At 38.1% G+C, this 15,749-nt stretch overlaps 1 long non-coding RNA gene across 1 annotated transcript; it reads left to right on the forward strand.

Moving 5' to 3' along the window:
• Window positions 1-1,975: 1,975 nt before the first annotated feature.
• LOC113885470 lies at window positions 1,976-15,573 on the forward strand. Its single transcript, XR_003509224.1, has 3 exons — window positions 1,976-3,662; window positions 5,745-5,845; window positions 15,535-15,573. It is a non-coding gene; the product is annotated as an uncharacterized LOC113885470 (long non-coding RNA).
• Window positions 15,574-15,749: the final 176 nt, after the last annotated feature.

Here is a 15,749-nt window from a genome sequence, read left to right on the forward strand (position 1 = left end):
TTACAACTTGATACCTTTATGGGATAAAAAATGAAAAATCTTTTCAATATACAGTGCTATTACAACTTGATACCTTTATGGGATAAAAAATGAAAAATCTTTTCAATATACAGTGCTATTACAACTTGATACCTTTATGGGATAAAAAATGAAAAATCTTTTCAATATACAGTGCTATTACAACTTGATACCTTTATGGGATAAAAAATGAAACTTTGACCCTTTACCTTACACCATACATAAAAATTAAAAATGAATCACAGCTGTAATAAAAGCTAAAACTCTTACACTTCTATAAGGAAATAATATTTTCACAGCTTGGGGACAGGCAAAAGTTTCTTGTTGAGGACTTTGAAAGCACTAACCATGAAAAAAAGATACTGATACATTCAAAAAAACTTAGTCCTATCGTTCATCAAGATACCATTAAGAATATGAATAAAGAAGCTATAGGCTAGGATAAAATACAACATATATCTAACAAAGAACTTATATCCAGAATATACTAAAAAACTAATTCAATAATGAAAAGACAAACATGAAAGAAAATACGTGAATAGTCATTAAGTATATGAGTATTCAACATCATTAGTCATGAGACAAATAAACATTAAAACCTCAGTAAGATAACTACTGCATTAAAATGACTAAAATTTAAATGACAGCACCAAATGTTGGAGAGGATGTGAAGCAACATTGCCAGTGAGAGTGTAAAATGAAACAACCACTTTGGGAAAACACGGGTAAGTTTTAAGAAACTTAAAAGTTAAATGCGCCTCTTCTTTGCTGCAGCCATTCTACTCCTGGTATTTATATGAGAGAAGTGAAAGCATATGTCTGCATAAAGACTTGTATTAGAATATTTGTAGAATTTTTATTCATTGTTGCCAAAAGCTGGAAACTGGGTTAGTTGCCCAACAGCAAGAGAAGAGATAAAAATGGTGGTGTAGTCAAACAGTGGAATAATACTCAGCAAAAGAAGGAAATTGCTGATAAAACAATATGAATCAATCTCAAAAAATTTTACTGGGTGAAAGAAACCAGATACGAAAAAGAGTGCATACTGTAAGGTTCCCTGTGTATGAAGTTCTACAACAGGTAAAACCAACCTGCAGCGCGAAAGTTCAGAACAAGAGCTGCTTTGTGGGAGAGGGGAGAAGTGGAAACTGACTGAGAAGGGAAATGAGGGGACTTTCTAAGCTGACAGTGATGTCATAATAGGGGTTGCTATGCTAAGTCACTTCAGTTGTGTCCGACTCTGTGCAACCCCATAGACGGCAGCCCACCAGGCTCCCCCATCCCTGGGATTCTCCAGGCAAGAACACTGGAGTGGGTTGCCATTTCCTTCTCCAGTGCATGAAAGTGAAAAGTGAAAGTGAAGGCGCTCAGTCGTGTCCAACTCTTAGCGACCCCACGGACTGCAGCCTACCAGGCTCCTCCGTCCATGGGATTTTCCAAGCAAGAGTACTGGAGTGGGGTGCCATTGCCTACTCCGATAATAGGGGTTACACAGGTATATTCATTTGTCGAAACTCAGGGAATGTCCCACTTAAGCTGTGTGGTTTTTGAAACTCTCACACACAAACTAAGCTAATTTTGAACTCTAGTTAATGATGTGCATACTGATAGATATGAAGTGTATTAATGTCTGACTTACAGTGAAGTGCATCAAGTAATAAGATAAATGGGTAAATAAGTGATAAGTCAAATATAGCAAAATATTAGTTGTAGAATATAGAAGGAAGTGGATGTTTGCTGTATAATACTTTTCAATGTTTCCTTATGGTTGAAATTTGTCCTAATGTTCAAAAAAATATAGGATTTTCCTTAAATAGGAAAATCAATTAAATAAGTATAGCTGATTTACAATATTGTATTAGTTTCATGTATACAACAAAGTGAGTCAGTTATATGTTTTTTCAGATTATTTTCCATTATGGATTATTATAAGACATCAAATATAATTCCCAGTGTTATACAGTAAATCTTTGCTGCCTATCTATTTTATGCAGTTTGTATCCATTAATCCCATAGTCTTCATTTTCTCTCCCCTTACCTTTAATCTTTGGTAACCATAAATTAGCTTCCTATAACTGTGAGTCTGTTTCTGTTTGGAATATCATTTGTATTATCATTACTTTTTGGACTCACATGTAAGTGGTGTCATGTAATATTCATTTTTTTCTGTGTCACTTATTTCACTAAGTATAATATTCTTTAGGTCCATCCATGTTGATATAATGGCGATAGTTCATTCTTTTATGGATGAGTAATAATATCCCATTATGTATGGAATACACAGATGACAATCATCTGCTGATGGGCACTTGGATTGTTTCTGCCTTGCTTATTAAATATGATTGATAGCAACATTTCATGAAGAAGGTAAAACAGCACATGATGCAAAACCACATATTATTTACTTCAAAATGTAAGTTTCACATGAATTCTCTGACAAAATTAGCCAATCCTTGGGCTGCTGCAAGGTTTCTTGGGGCTTTTTGCAACCTCCAAGCTCCTCTTCTGAGTATGGAACACCCTCTCCTCATTCCCTAACCCACCTAGCAATTGGAATATTCACAAAGTACCTCTGTAAACACCAACCAGACTTCTTCCCACCCAGACTCCTAAACCCACTGCAATCTGCCCCTACCTTCTCTGTAGCATCCCTTCTCCTGATAACCAGAAAATTCCTAATAGTCAGACCTAACAGCCAGTTTTCAGTCCTCATCCTACCTCATCTTAGCATCTGACTTGGAGGACCATGCTCTCTTGACTTCTTATCCCCTTAGCTTTCACCCAGCCACTTTTTCCTCATCTTGCCTCCTTCACCTCCTCTTCTTAGCGTGCTTTCAGAACACCTCTGTCCTTTTCTTGTGTCAAGGTGCCTCCACCCCCACAAGCCTTTTGTCACTATAAGCTCCTCCTAGGTGTTCAATTTGACTGCCACGAATTCACCTATCATCTAATTACTCTCAAATCTCTGTTTCTGACCCCGATTGCCTTCCGAGCTTTAGGCTCAAAACCTATATAGGTCAGCCCCTTGGGATATTCTGCAGGCAAGTTGATTATCAAAACAGAACTCCCCTTCTCCTGAGCTCCCCAGCCCAGTCTACTTCTACTTTTTCTATCTCCATTAATAGAAGTAATTCCCAACTTTCCCCTTCCTTGCCCATTGATCTAACTGATCACCAAGTTCTGTCGGTTCTACCTCTCCTAAAGCTCTTCCTCACCTCCTCCTGCTCTCAGGTGTGGTTTAGACTTTCATCATCTCTAACTAATTTGCCCAACTCTAGTTCTTCCCCTTTATTGGCCATTAGTCAGTCCTCTCTCACCACAGGGGTGGCCTTCCTAAGAAGAAACAGTCACACTCCGTGGTCTGGTCATTGGCCATCCACCCCTAATCACTTTAACAGCCTTCCCACCGCCATCCCTCTTTATAACCCTTCACCTGAGCCCAAATATGCCTTATAACTGCACTCTTGCCTCTATGCAGATTGTTGTTTTCCCATTACAACTACTCATGTGTAAGAACCCAACCTCAGAAGTCAAAAGTTTAAATGACAACACCAAATGTTGGAGAGGATGTGAAGCCCGACTGCCAGTGAGAGTGCAGAATGGAGCAACCACTTTGGCAAAAGGCATGGAAGTTTCGTATAAAGGTAAACACACCTATTCTTCGATTCAGCCTTTCCACTCCTGGAATAAGTGTGTCCTTTAAAAAGTTCTCTGTAAACCTCCCAGGCAATTAGTTCCTGCTCCATCCTTTTTTTCCTCTCAAAGTACATTGCAGATTTCCTTATTGTAGTTTATACAATCACAATGTATCATACGATTTTTATTGGTGTATATGTCTTCTTCTAAGGCAATGGCACCCCACTCCAGTACTCTTGTCTGGAAAATCCCATGGACAGAGGAGCCTGGTAGGCTGCAGTCCATGGGGTCGCTGGGAGTCAGACACGACTGAGCAACTTCACTTTCACTTTTCACTTTCCTGCATTGGAGAAGGAAATGGCAACCCACTGCAGTGTTCTTGCCTGGAGAATCCCAGGGACGGGGGAGCCTGGTGGGCTGCCGTCTGTGGGGTCGCACAGAGTCGGACACGACTGAAGCGACATAGCAGCAAGGTAGAACTATCCACTGCCACACAGTACATGCTTAATGTTTGCTCAAGGAAGGCCTTTCTCAGTTCTCCAGATCTCTGCAGTGAGTCAGAGCTTAGAGATGGCAGGGTCACCAAGGATATCTGCTACTACAACAACTATTAATTGTTACTATCTGGTTATGTTGTAGCCACGCGTTCTGGGAAACAAACTCACTCAGAAGGACAGTGCAGATAGTGGAGTGCAGTTTATTCCACTGGCGGGCCCAAGGAAAGTCTCCTCTTAGCCAAGGACCCTGACCAGTTTTTCTGAAAACCTTATATACCCTAAGTGTACGTGCCCAAACCCACCTCCCCAAATTCCCTGAAACTAGTGTGAACAAAGGAAAATAAAGATATGATCAAAGTTAATCCCTGATTCATATGCCTTAAGCCTAGGTAGTTAACAGTGGACAATTATCAATAGGCCTGTGGTCATACCCCAATAAGCATAATAGAATGTATGATTCTATTTGGTTACACAGATAATTAGGGTATTCTTTTAGGCAACAGAGAGTCTAGGTACAAGCCCTGGGGCTCTTCCATCCAGGGGGCCTGGTTTTCCAGTTGGTATGTCGTTTCCACAGATACTGGGCATATAGCTCAAAGTGCACAGTCCAGCCCAAGACGGAGTCCAGCTTTCAAGATGGAGCCTGTTCTGTCTGTTTCCTCCTTCAGTTATACTTCTGCTCACATTTTCCATAATTGAACTCTCCCTGCCTTTCTTTTTAGCTCCATTCTTCAAAGACTACTAAGTAGGCAAGTGAAAAGAGTATCCAGATTGCCACAGTTGAAATACCTTCTCTCCCCCTCCCCAGTCACAAAATCTGCATGCACATAAATGAAACCTGATCATGTGATATGGAATAAGCTTTTATCCTTTGTAACTCTGATCCTTTTTGAACTCAGAAAAAGGTCGAGGGTAGAAGATCTGGAATTTGAGGACTGATCTCTAGTCTAATCCCTGCACTGACTAGCTAGTGAGAGAGGGGGAATGATTCCACAACTCTGAGCTTCAGTGTCTCTCCTTTAAAAATGACTTGGAGTGAGCCATTTGTGAAAACCTAGTGTAATGTATGTATATGCAACAATAACTCATTTATTCAACAAATATTCATTAAGTATTCATACTTTTTTAAATTCATGTAAAAAGTATCTATATCTGCTGCTGCTGCTGCTGCTAAGTTGCTTCAGTCGTGTCCGACTCTGTGCAACCCCATAGACGGCCTCCTACCAGGCTCCTCTGTCCCTGGGATTCTCCAGGCAAGAACACTGGAGTGGGTTGCCATTTCCTTCTTCAATGCATGAAAGTGAAAAGTCAAAGTGAAGTCACTCAGTCGTGTCCGACTCTTAGCGACCCCATGGACTGCAGCCTACCAGGCTCCTCCGTCCATGGGATTTTCCAGGCAAGAGTACTGGAGTGGGGCCTACTAAATATCAAGTAATAGGTTAGGTACAGATATATTATAGCCCTCAATGAATATGTTTTTTAATAAGTGTCTATTAGAATTTCTTAATTTTTAAATATTCTATATAGTACTATTTCCTCCCCATCCTATCCTCTTTTGGCCAAAATAATTTTTCTCTGAATTCCTCCTTTAAGGTCTGCTAAGTAGCATGGAGTAGTAGCTAACAGCATGAACTTTAAACCAGACTTTCAAGGTTTGCACCTGGGCTCTACCACCTTTTAACTTGAGACTTTGGGTAAGTTGTTTAACTTCTTAATGTTTTGCTTTCTGCATTCTTAAAGCACAATAATATCTACTCCATTAGGTTATTATAAAGAATGAAAGTGTTAATACATGTACATCTTAAAGTGTTGCGTGCACTAAGTAAAGTGCTTAAGTAGTGGTAGCTATTATTATTTGCAACCTGTGGTTCATAGGGTCCCTACCTTGCCATGAAAACCGTTTCATGGAAAAGTATAAAAAAGCAATTAAAGACCTTACTTTTCATTTATATTCCTTTAAATAACTCTGCTTAGAAATTTTCTTATAAACCTACACTGTCCAACATGTTGGCTATTGGCCATATGTAGGTATTGAGTACTTGAAATGTGGCTGATTGGAAGAGTAGGGTTGCAAGTATAAAGTAAACCAGATCTTTAAAATTTAGAGGAGTGACATCAGTGAAAATAATAGAGTAAGAAACACCTAAAGCTTTCACCTCTAAAAGTACAACTATAAACTGGCAAAGACTGTCAGAATCAACTTTTTCAGAACTCTGGATGGTAATCAAAAGCTTGAAGCAGCTTGGGAAGCATTTTTTTTTTTTTTTTTAAGAAAAACAGTAGCATCCTGATAAAAACAGTAAGCTTTGTGGCATTTTAACTTGCCTGAGTCCCATTTCTTGTACCCCAAGGGATGCAAGAAATAAGGAAGTATGGCCCATACATGGAAGAAAAAGCAGTCAATATAATATAACTGTTCCTGAAGATGCCAGACATTAAACTTGACAAGGATTTTAAATCAGCCATCTTAAGTAGGGTAAGCTCAAAGAAAGTCACATTGAATCATATAAAATCTAACCATTTTGGAAAGAAGTTTGGAAGTTTCTTAAAATGTTAGATATGTAACTACCACATAATCCAAATATTACTTTTAGGTATTTTCCCCCCTAAAATACAACATATGTCCATACAAAGTCTTATACATGAATGTTCATAGCAGCTTTATGTGTAATAGCCCTAAGGAGGAGAAGTGCGTGACAAATGATGAGATGGTTAGATAGCATCATCAACTCCATGGACATAAGTTTGAGCAAATTCTTGGAAATAGCAAAGAACAGCAAAGCCTGGCATGCTACAGTCCATGAGGTCACAAAGAGTTGGACATGATTTAGCAACTGAACACCAACAAAAACTGGAAATAACCCAAATATCCATCAGTAATGAGTGGACAAATTAATATATATAAATATATATATGCTATTCATCAATAAAAAAGAAAGAATCATTGATCTGTTCAACACATGAAGCTTGAAATACTTATGCTGCAAAAAGCCTGTTGAAAGGTGATTCCATTTATGTAAAATTCTAGAAATTGTAAGCTAAACCATAGTGACAGAAAGCAGATCAGTGTCTGCTTGGGAATAACAGGGTTATGGAGTGTGGAAGGATGGGGGAAATGCATTTCAAAGAGGCATGAGGCAAATTTTGGAGTGATGGCTTATGACCATTATCTTGATTATGGTTATGACTTTACAGATATATACATGTCAAAACTTATCAAATTATATACTTCATATTAGTACATTTCATTGTATATCAATTATACCTCAATAAAACTTTTCTAAATTGCATATGTGTTGATAATATAAAATGATAAAGCCATTTTTGACACAGCATGGAGTTATCTGTAGTCAGCAATTTCACTTCTACATATCCACATTCTACATAAAGAATGCTCCATAGCAGCATATTCAAAATAGCCCCAAATCAGAAGCAACTCAGATGTCCATATGCTGATCAATGGATAAACAAATATGCTATAATAACACACTGGAATATTATTCAGCCATAAAAAGGGATTAAGTACTGATGGATGCTACAATATTAATGAACCTTAAAAATATTATACTAAGTGCAAGAGCCATCACAGAGCACCACATACTATATGATCCCATCTGTATGGAAAGTCAAGAATAGGAAATTCTCTGGAGACTGAAAGTAGATTAACAGTGGACTAGGCCTCTGTGTAGGGGAGAATGGGAAGTGACTGCTTATGGGTACAACTTTTCTGTTGGACATGATGAAAAAGTTCTAAAATTAGATTATGTGATGATTGCACAACTCTATAAATATACTGAAAAACATTAAATCATCTGCTTTAACATGTGAACTTTATGGTATGTAAATTATGTCTCAAAAAAAGCTGTGAAAAATTACATATGTGGCTGGCATTCTATTTCTGTTGGACAGTGCTGTTTCAGAGAAACACAGCTTGGTGCAAAGTATGGGCCAAAGGTAGATAGGAGAGCATAGTGGTGCTCATTATATGACTACCCTACATATGAAGTTTTCCATGAATATTTACTCAATTGTTAACGCAGAACAAATGCTATAGGTAATAAAAATATATTAGAGGGAATTTTTTGACTGCAGGATTTTTTTTTAAATATGTGTGAAAGATTTTAAATACTCCATTTACATTTGCTAAGCAATAATTAAATTATCTAAAATCAGCTTGCATATATAAATTACATTCATGTCTTGGATAATTTGTGCCTTTAAGGATTTTCCTGTCATCACTAAGAATGCCATCCCCAACTCTGCCCACCATCTACATCAGAGTTTCCTCTGCATCTTGCAGATCACGGCCTTGGAAAAATTTAGACAGCAGCGAGCTTTCTAATCAAGTGCCACTTAATGGTGTGTCAATATTTGGTGATCTCAAATATTAAATCCACCAAATGAGCCTGATGCCAGAATCAAACAGCTTTATGATAATAAGCTGAAAGCATGATGTCTATTGTGAGTTTGGGGCATGATGTGGGCAGTAGTTTTATTTTTTCCAAAAGGATGGAATTGTCTTCTTCTTCAAGGGACATGATGATTCCAAAATATCCTGTGTAGAAAATAAAGAGATGAAAAAAAAAACTTTGATAAACATAATAATCCCACAAAGATGCCTACGCCCTAATCCCTAGAACATATGAGTATATTATATAAAATGGTAAAAGGGCATTGCAGATGTGACTAAGGTTACAAACTTTAAAATAAAGAGATTATTCTCTTTGATCTGGGTGAGCCCAGTCTAATCACATGAGCCTTTACAAGCAGAGAACAGAAAGAAAAGTCAGACTTGAAGCGTGGAGACTCAGTGCATCATTGCTGGCTTTGAAGATGTAGAAGCAACGTGACAAGAAATATCAGAAAACTTAAGGGGCTGAGGGGGCTCCAGGCTATCAGCCAGACAGTAAACTAGACCTCAGCCCTACAAACATGGAACCATATTTCACTAGCAACCAAAGTGAACGTGCTAGTGGATTCTTACCCAGAGTCTCCAGAGAGGAACAAAGCCGTGTGAACACCTTGATTTTTGACATTTTGAGATCTGGAGGCACGTACGTTGCCAAGCCTACCAGACTTCTGACTACAGAACAGTAAGATGATAAATGGAGCTCGTTTAACGTTTGTGGCAGTTTGCTACATGACCATAGAAAATGAATACAATAGCTATTAGAAAGGATTTCAGAACCCCAGTGCTGCAAAGGTTCTCAGGTAAGGTAAGAAGGCTCATAAATTAAAAAACTGGAAAACACATTCAGGGATATAAAGAAGAACATTATGAGCAGGATTATATTATAAAGCTGGATTTAGAAAAGGCGGAGGAACCAGAGATCAAATTGCCAACATCGGCTGATTCATCGAACAAGCATGAGACTTCCAGAAAAACATCTGCTTTATTGACTATGCCAAAGCCTTTGACTGTGTGGATCACAACAAACTGGAAAATTCTTCAAGAGATGGGAATACCAGACCACCTGACCTGCCTTCTGAGAAATCTGTATGCAGGTCAAGAAGCAACAGTTAACACTGGACATGGAACAACAGACTGTTTCCAAATCGGGAAAGGAGTACGTCAAGGCTGTATATTGTCACCCTGCTTATTTAACTTACATCATGAGAAATGCCGGGCTGGATGAACCACAAGCTGGAATCAAGATTGCTGGGAGAAATATCAATAACTTCAGACATGCAGATGACACCACCCTTATGGCAGAAAATGAAGAAGAACTAAAGAGCCTCTTGATGAAAGTGAAAGAGGAGAGTGAAAAAGTTGGCATAAAACTCAACATTCAGAAAACTAAGATCATAGCATCCGGTCCCATCACTTCATGGCAAATTGATGGGGAAACAGTGGAAAAAATGGCTGACTTTATTTTTTTGGCTCCAAAGTCACTGCAGATGGTGGTTATAGCTGTGAAATTAAAAGACACTTGCTCCTTGGAAGAAAAGTTATGACCAACCTAGACAGCATATTAAAAAGCAGAAACATTGCTGACAAAGGTCCGTCTAGTCAAAGGTATGGTTTTTCCAGTAGTCATGTATGGATGTGAAAGCTGAACTATAAAGAAAGCTGAGCACCGAAGAATTGATGCTTTTGAAGTGTGATGTTGGAGAAGACTCTTGAGAGTCCCTTGGACTGCAAGGAGATTAAACCAGTTTATCCAAAGGAAATCAGTCCTAAATATTCATTGGAAGGACTGATATTGAAGCTGAAACTCCAATACTTTGGCCACCTGATCTGAAGAACTGACTCATTTTAAAAGACCCTGATGCTGGGAAAGATTGAAGGCGGGAGGAGAAGGGGATGACAGAGGATGAGATGGTTGGATGGCATCACTGACTCAATGGACATGAATTTGAGTAAACTCTGGGTGTAATGCTGGACAGGGAAGCCTGGTGTGCTGCAGTCCATGGGGTCGCAAAGAGTCCGACATGACTGAGCGGCTGAACTGAACTGATATTATATCTCAGAATCAGGGTTTGGGGCTCAGTGCCTGGTTGTGTATTGGACTCTGCAGCAGGGATGGAACTGGCCTGATAGATTTAACTACAATTGTACAAATTCACAAGGACTCAGAAAATGAAGACAAGAAGTGTGACTCTAATTTGTATATGATGTTGAGAGATTCTTTGAGAAAGAAACAACGATCATGCTGCTTTTTGACCCTAGGTTCATCACCGGAATTTTCTATTCACCTCATACATAGCAAGTCCATCACTCGTGTCCCAAAGCATCAGTCACGTGTTTACTGGCAGAGAGTATGAACAGCTGTAGGATGAGAGCATATTTGGTGTCTTCCCTGGATGAAAAAAATTAGCTCTTTCAGGAAGTAAACATACAAGGCCACTGTTATCCCATTTGGGGACCAAACCAAAACAAGAAATACATTTCTTGTCATCTGAATTATTGTTGTACAAATCTCTGTTCTCGCCCAATTTTATAAATTCTTTCAAATGTCTGAGATTCAAGAAACCAGTGCCTTATCTCAGTTCTAATCTTCTACTCTGAACTTTATGATTTAATGTGATTGTCAAGGAGTAAGAATGAAACACTTAATTCCAGTGCTATATAAGCTATAGAAATAAAGCAAGATTCTCAACTTATTTTATGAAGTTAAAATACACACACACACACGCCAGATCAGACTCGTCTGACTTAAGCTACTTATATGGAATTTATAAACATATATTCCAAATGGAATACTGCCAAATCTAATCCGTTAGTACAATATATTAAAATAACATTCCATCACCAAGCATTCCATAACATTCCATTCCAACCTACCATCATCACCCAGAAATGCAAGGATGGTGATCAATACTTCACGATTTATAAATACTGTACACAGACCATGTGCATAGACCATGTGCTAGTATAATCTGGGTATGTAGCACTGTGCCTAGCACACAGTATTTGTTGAAAGACTAAATTAGTATTCGCTGTCAATAATCCATTTGAAAATAAAATGAGAAGATACATATCCCATTCAAGTAGCAATTACAGAAATTTTATATAAATACATAAAATGTATACATATAAATATTAAAACTTACATAAATACATAATTTACATAAATACATAAAAATGTATTCCTTGTTTTATTGCAATTTACTTTATTCCATCACATTTTGGTAATTCTTACAATATCTCAAACTTTTTCCTTATTATTATGTTTGTTATGGTGATCTGTGATCAGTGATCTTGAATGTTACTGTTGTAATTGTTTGGGGGAATGCTACAAACACACCCATGTAAGATGCTGAACTTCATTGATAAATGTTTTGTGTGTTCTGACTGCTCCACCAATTGGCCATTCTCCCGTCTCTCTCCCTCCTCTTGGACTTTGCTGAGACACAGCAGTATTGAAATTTGGCCAATTACTAACCCTAAAATTGCCTCTTAACTGTTCAAATGAAGGGAAGAATCACCTCTCTCAGTTTAAGTCAAAGGATTAAGCTTAGTAAGGATGGCATGTCAAGAGCTGAGACAGCTTGAAAGCTCAGCCTCTTTAGCCAAATGTTAGCCAAGTTGTGAATGCAAAGGAAAAATTCCTGAAGGAAATTAAAAGTGCTACTCCAGAGAAAACAAATGATAAGAAAGAAAAACAGCCTATTGCTGATACAAAGAATGTTTTAGTGGTCTGGATAGAAAATCAAACCAGCCACAACATTCTCTTAAACCGAAGCCTAATCCAGAGCAAGACTCCAACTCTCTTCAATTCTTTGCAGGCTGGGAGAGATGAGGAAGCTGCAGAAGAGAAGTTTGAAACTAGGAGAGGCTGGTTCTTGAGGTTTGAGGAAAGAGGCCATCTCTGTAACATAAAAGCATTAATTCAAAGTGAAGCAGAAAGTCCTGATATAGAAGCTGCAGCAAGTTAGCCAGCAGATGTAGCTAAGATAATTCATGAAGGTGGCTGAACTAAACCACACATTTTCAATATAGATGAAACAGCCTTCTACTGGAAGAAGATGCTACCTAGGACTTTCATAGCTAGGGAGGAGAAGTCAATGCTTGGCTTCAAATCTTCAAAGGACAGGCTCGTGTTAGGAGCTAGTGCAGCTGGTGTCATTCAGCTGAAGCCAGTGCTCATCTGGCATTCTGAAAGTCCTAGGGCCCTTGAGGAATGACGCTAAGTCTACTCTACCTGTGCTCTATAAGTGGAAGACAAAGCCTGGATGATAGCACATCTGTTTACAACATGGTTTACTGAATATTTTAAGTCTATTCCTGAGACCTACTACTCAGAAAAAATGATTCCTTTCAAAATACTGTTGCTCACTGACAATGCACCTGGTCACCCAAGAGCTCTGATGGAGATGTACAAAGAGATTAGCGTTGTTTTCATGACTGCTAACACAACATCCATTCTGCAGTCCTTGGATCAATGAGTAATTGACTTTTCAAGTCTTATTATTTAAGAAATACATTTTGTAAGGCTATAGCTGCAGTAGATAATGATTCCTCTGATGGATGTGGACAAAGTCAACTGAAAACCTTCTGGAAAGGATTCACCATTTCAGATTCCATTAAAAGCATTGTGATTCATGGGAAGAAGTCAAAATATCAACGTTAACAGGAGTTTCAGAGGATTTGGTTTGCTCATGGATGACTTTGAGGGGTTCAAGACTTCAATAAAAGAAGTAACTGCAGATGAAAATAGCAAGAGAACTAGAATCAGAAGTAGAGCCTAAAGATGAGACTGAATTGCTGCAACCTCATGATAAAACCTTAATGGGTAAAACTTGAAATGATAACAAAGGATTTAGACTATTACATAAACTTGATACAACAACAGCAGGGCTTGAGAAGATTGACTTCAGTTTTGAAAGAAGTTCTACTGTGGGTAAAATGCTACCAAATGGCACATATGCTATAGAAAATTATTTGTGAAGGGAAGAGTCCAGTGAGGTGACAAAATTTGTTGTTGCCTTATTTTAAGAAATTTCCACAGCCACACCAGCCTTTAGTAACCACCACCCTGATCAGTCAGCAGCCATCAGCATCAGGCAAGACCCTCCACCAGCGAAAAGATTACTACTCACGCAAGGATCACTTTTTAACAGTAAAGTATTTTTAATAAAGATACGTACTTTTTATACATGATACTATTGTATATTTAATAGGCTATAGTATGTAAATGTAATTTTATATGTACCAGAAAACCAAAAAAATTCATGTCGCTCACTTATTGTGACTTCCACTTTATGACAGTGGTCTGGAACTGAATGCATAGTATCTCCAAGGTATCCCTGGATATATGTGTGCATATATATTTGCATGTATGTACATGTATATATATATCACTGGGAATAAACTTAAAAAAAATTTTAAAATGTATGACGATCTACCTGAAGGAAAGAACAAAACTTTACCAAGGTACATTAAAAAAGATAAATACATGAATAACAATGTGGCTGTAGTTACTGTACTGTATTTTACACTTGAAATTGCTAAGAGGGTAGATCTTAGGTTTTCTTACCACAAAAATGAAAGAGAAGAGGAAAGAAAAAAGTAACTATGTGAAGTGACGACTATGTCAGTTACCTTGATTGTGATAATTTTCTACCATATATGAATATCATATCAACAAGTTGTACACCTTAAACTGATATTTTACTTTTTTAATTCTTAAATTCGTTATGAAGCAAGATTTGGCATAGACTAGACAGATCAGTAAAATTAAAGCCATGAAACAGACGTAAGTATTAGTATATACATGTGTTTAGTATATGATAAAAATAGCATTTAAATCAGAGGTAGAGTGGCAGTGGGTAAAATTGGTTAAGAAGGTTAAAAGGTATCATCAGTCATCAGTTCAGTCACTCGGTCGTGTCCAACTCTTTGCAGCCCCATGGACTGCAACATGCCAGGCTTCCCTGTCCATCACCAACTCCTGGAGCTGACTCAAGCTCATGTCCATTGAGTCGGTAATGCCATCCAACCATTTCATCCTCTGTTGTCCCCTTCTCCTCCCGCCTTCAATCTTTCCCAGCATCAGGGTCTTTCCAAATGAGTCAGCTCTTTGCATCAGGTGGCCAAAGTATTGGAGTTTCAGCTTCAGCATCAGTCCTCCCGATGAACACTCAGGACTGATTTCCCTTAGGATTGACTGGTTGGATCTCCTTGCAGTCCAAGGGATTCTCAAGTCTTCTCCAACACCACAGTTCAAAAGCATCAATTCTTTGACACTCAGCTTTCTTTATAGTCCAGCTCTCACATCCATACATGACTACTGGAAAAACCATAGCTTTGACTAGACGGATCTTTATAAACTTCAATTTATAAAATAAGTAAGTCATGGGGATGTAACGTACAGCATGTTGACTATAGTTGATAATTCTGTATTACATACTTGAAAGTTGCTAAGAGAGTAAATCTTAAAAGTTCTCTTCAGAAGAAAAAAAAATCTGTACCTATGGTGATGGATGTTAACTAGACTCATTGTGGTGATCATTTTGCAGTATTTACAAATCTGAATCATTATGCTCTATACTTTAATACAATGAGATATATCAATTTAAAAATCAGAGGGGGAAAATATTATTCAAGCAAAGAGTTCTGGGATAGTTGGTTTCTCTTTGGAAAAATTAAGCTAGAGTTTCCACTGCATACCAATCATCAATATAAATTTTCAAATATGAGTTATTTTTTAGAATACCTTAAAGAAAATAACTAGAAAATATAGAAAGTGCTTATATAATTTTGAGTCATAAATGTTTTTCAAAGCAAAAATCATCAAAGGTACGTAGATGTGCCTGCATAAAAGTTTGAAACAGATTTAATTTAAAAGAATGAAAAGCTAAACCACAAACAAGGATAAAATGTTGGCACTATGAAATGTAGACAAAGGCTAAATGTCCTTAATTTTAAAAACTCTTGCAGGGCTTCGCTGGTGGCTCAGTGGTAAAGAATCCACCTACCAAAGCCGGAGACACAGGTTTGATCCCTGCTCCAGGAAGATCCCACAGGCTGTGAGGCCACCACGCCCTGTGCCACAGCTACTGAAGCCTGTGCTCTACGAGAGAAGTCACCACAAGGATAAGCCTGCACTCCACAACTGCAGAAAGGCTGCGTGTAGCAACAAAGACTTAGTGCAA

The sequence above is a fragment of the Bos indicus x Bos taurus genome, chromosome 28, assembly GCF_003369695.1.
Source record: "Bos indicus x Bos taurus breed Angus x Brahman F1 hybrid chromosome 28, Bos_hybrid_MaternalHap_v2.0, whole genome shotgun sequence".
In the NCBI taxonomy this organism is placed as follows: domain Eukaryota; kingdom Metazoa; phylum Chordata; class Mammalia; order Artiodactyla; family Bovidae; genus Bos; species Bos indicus x Bos taurus.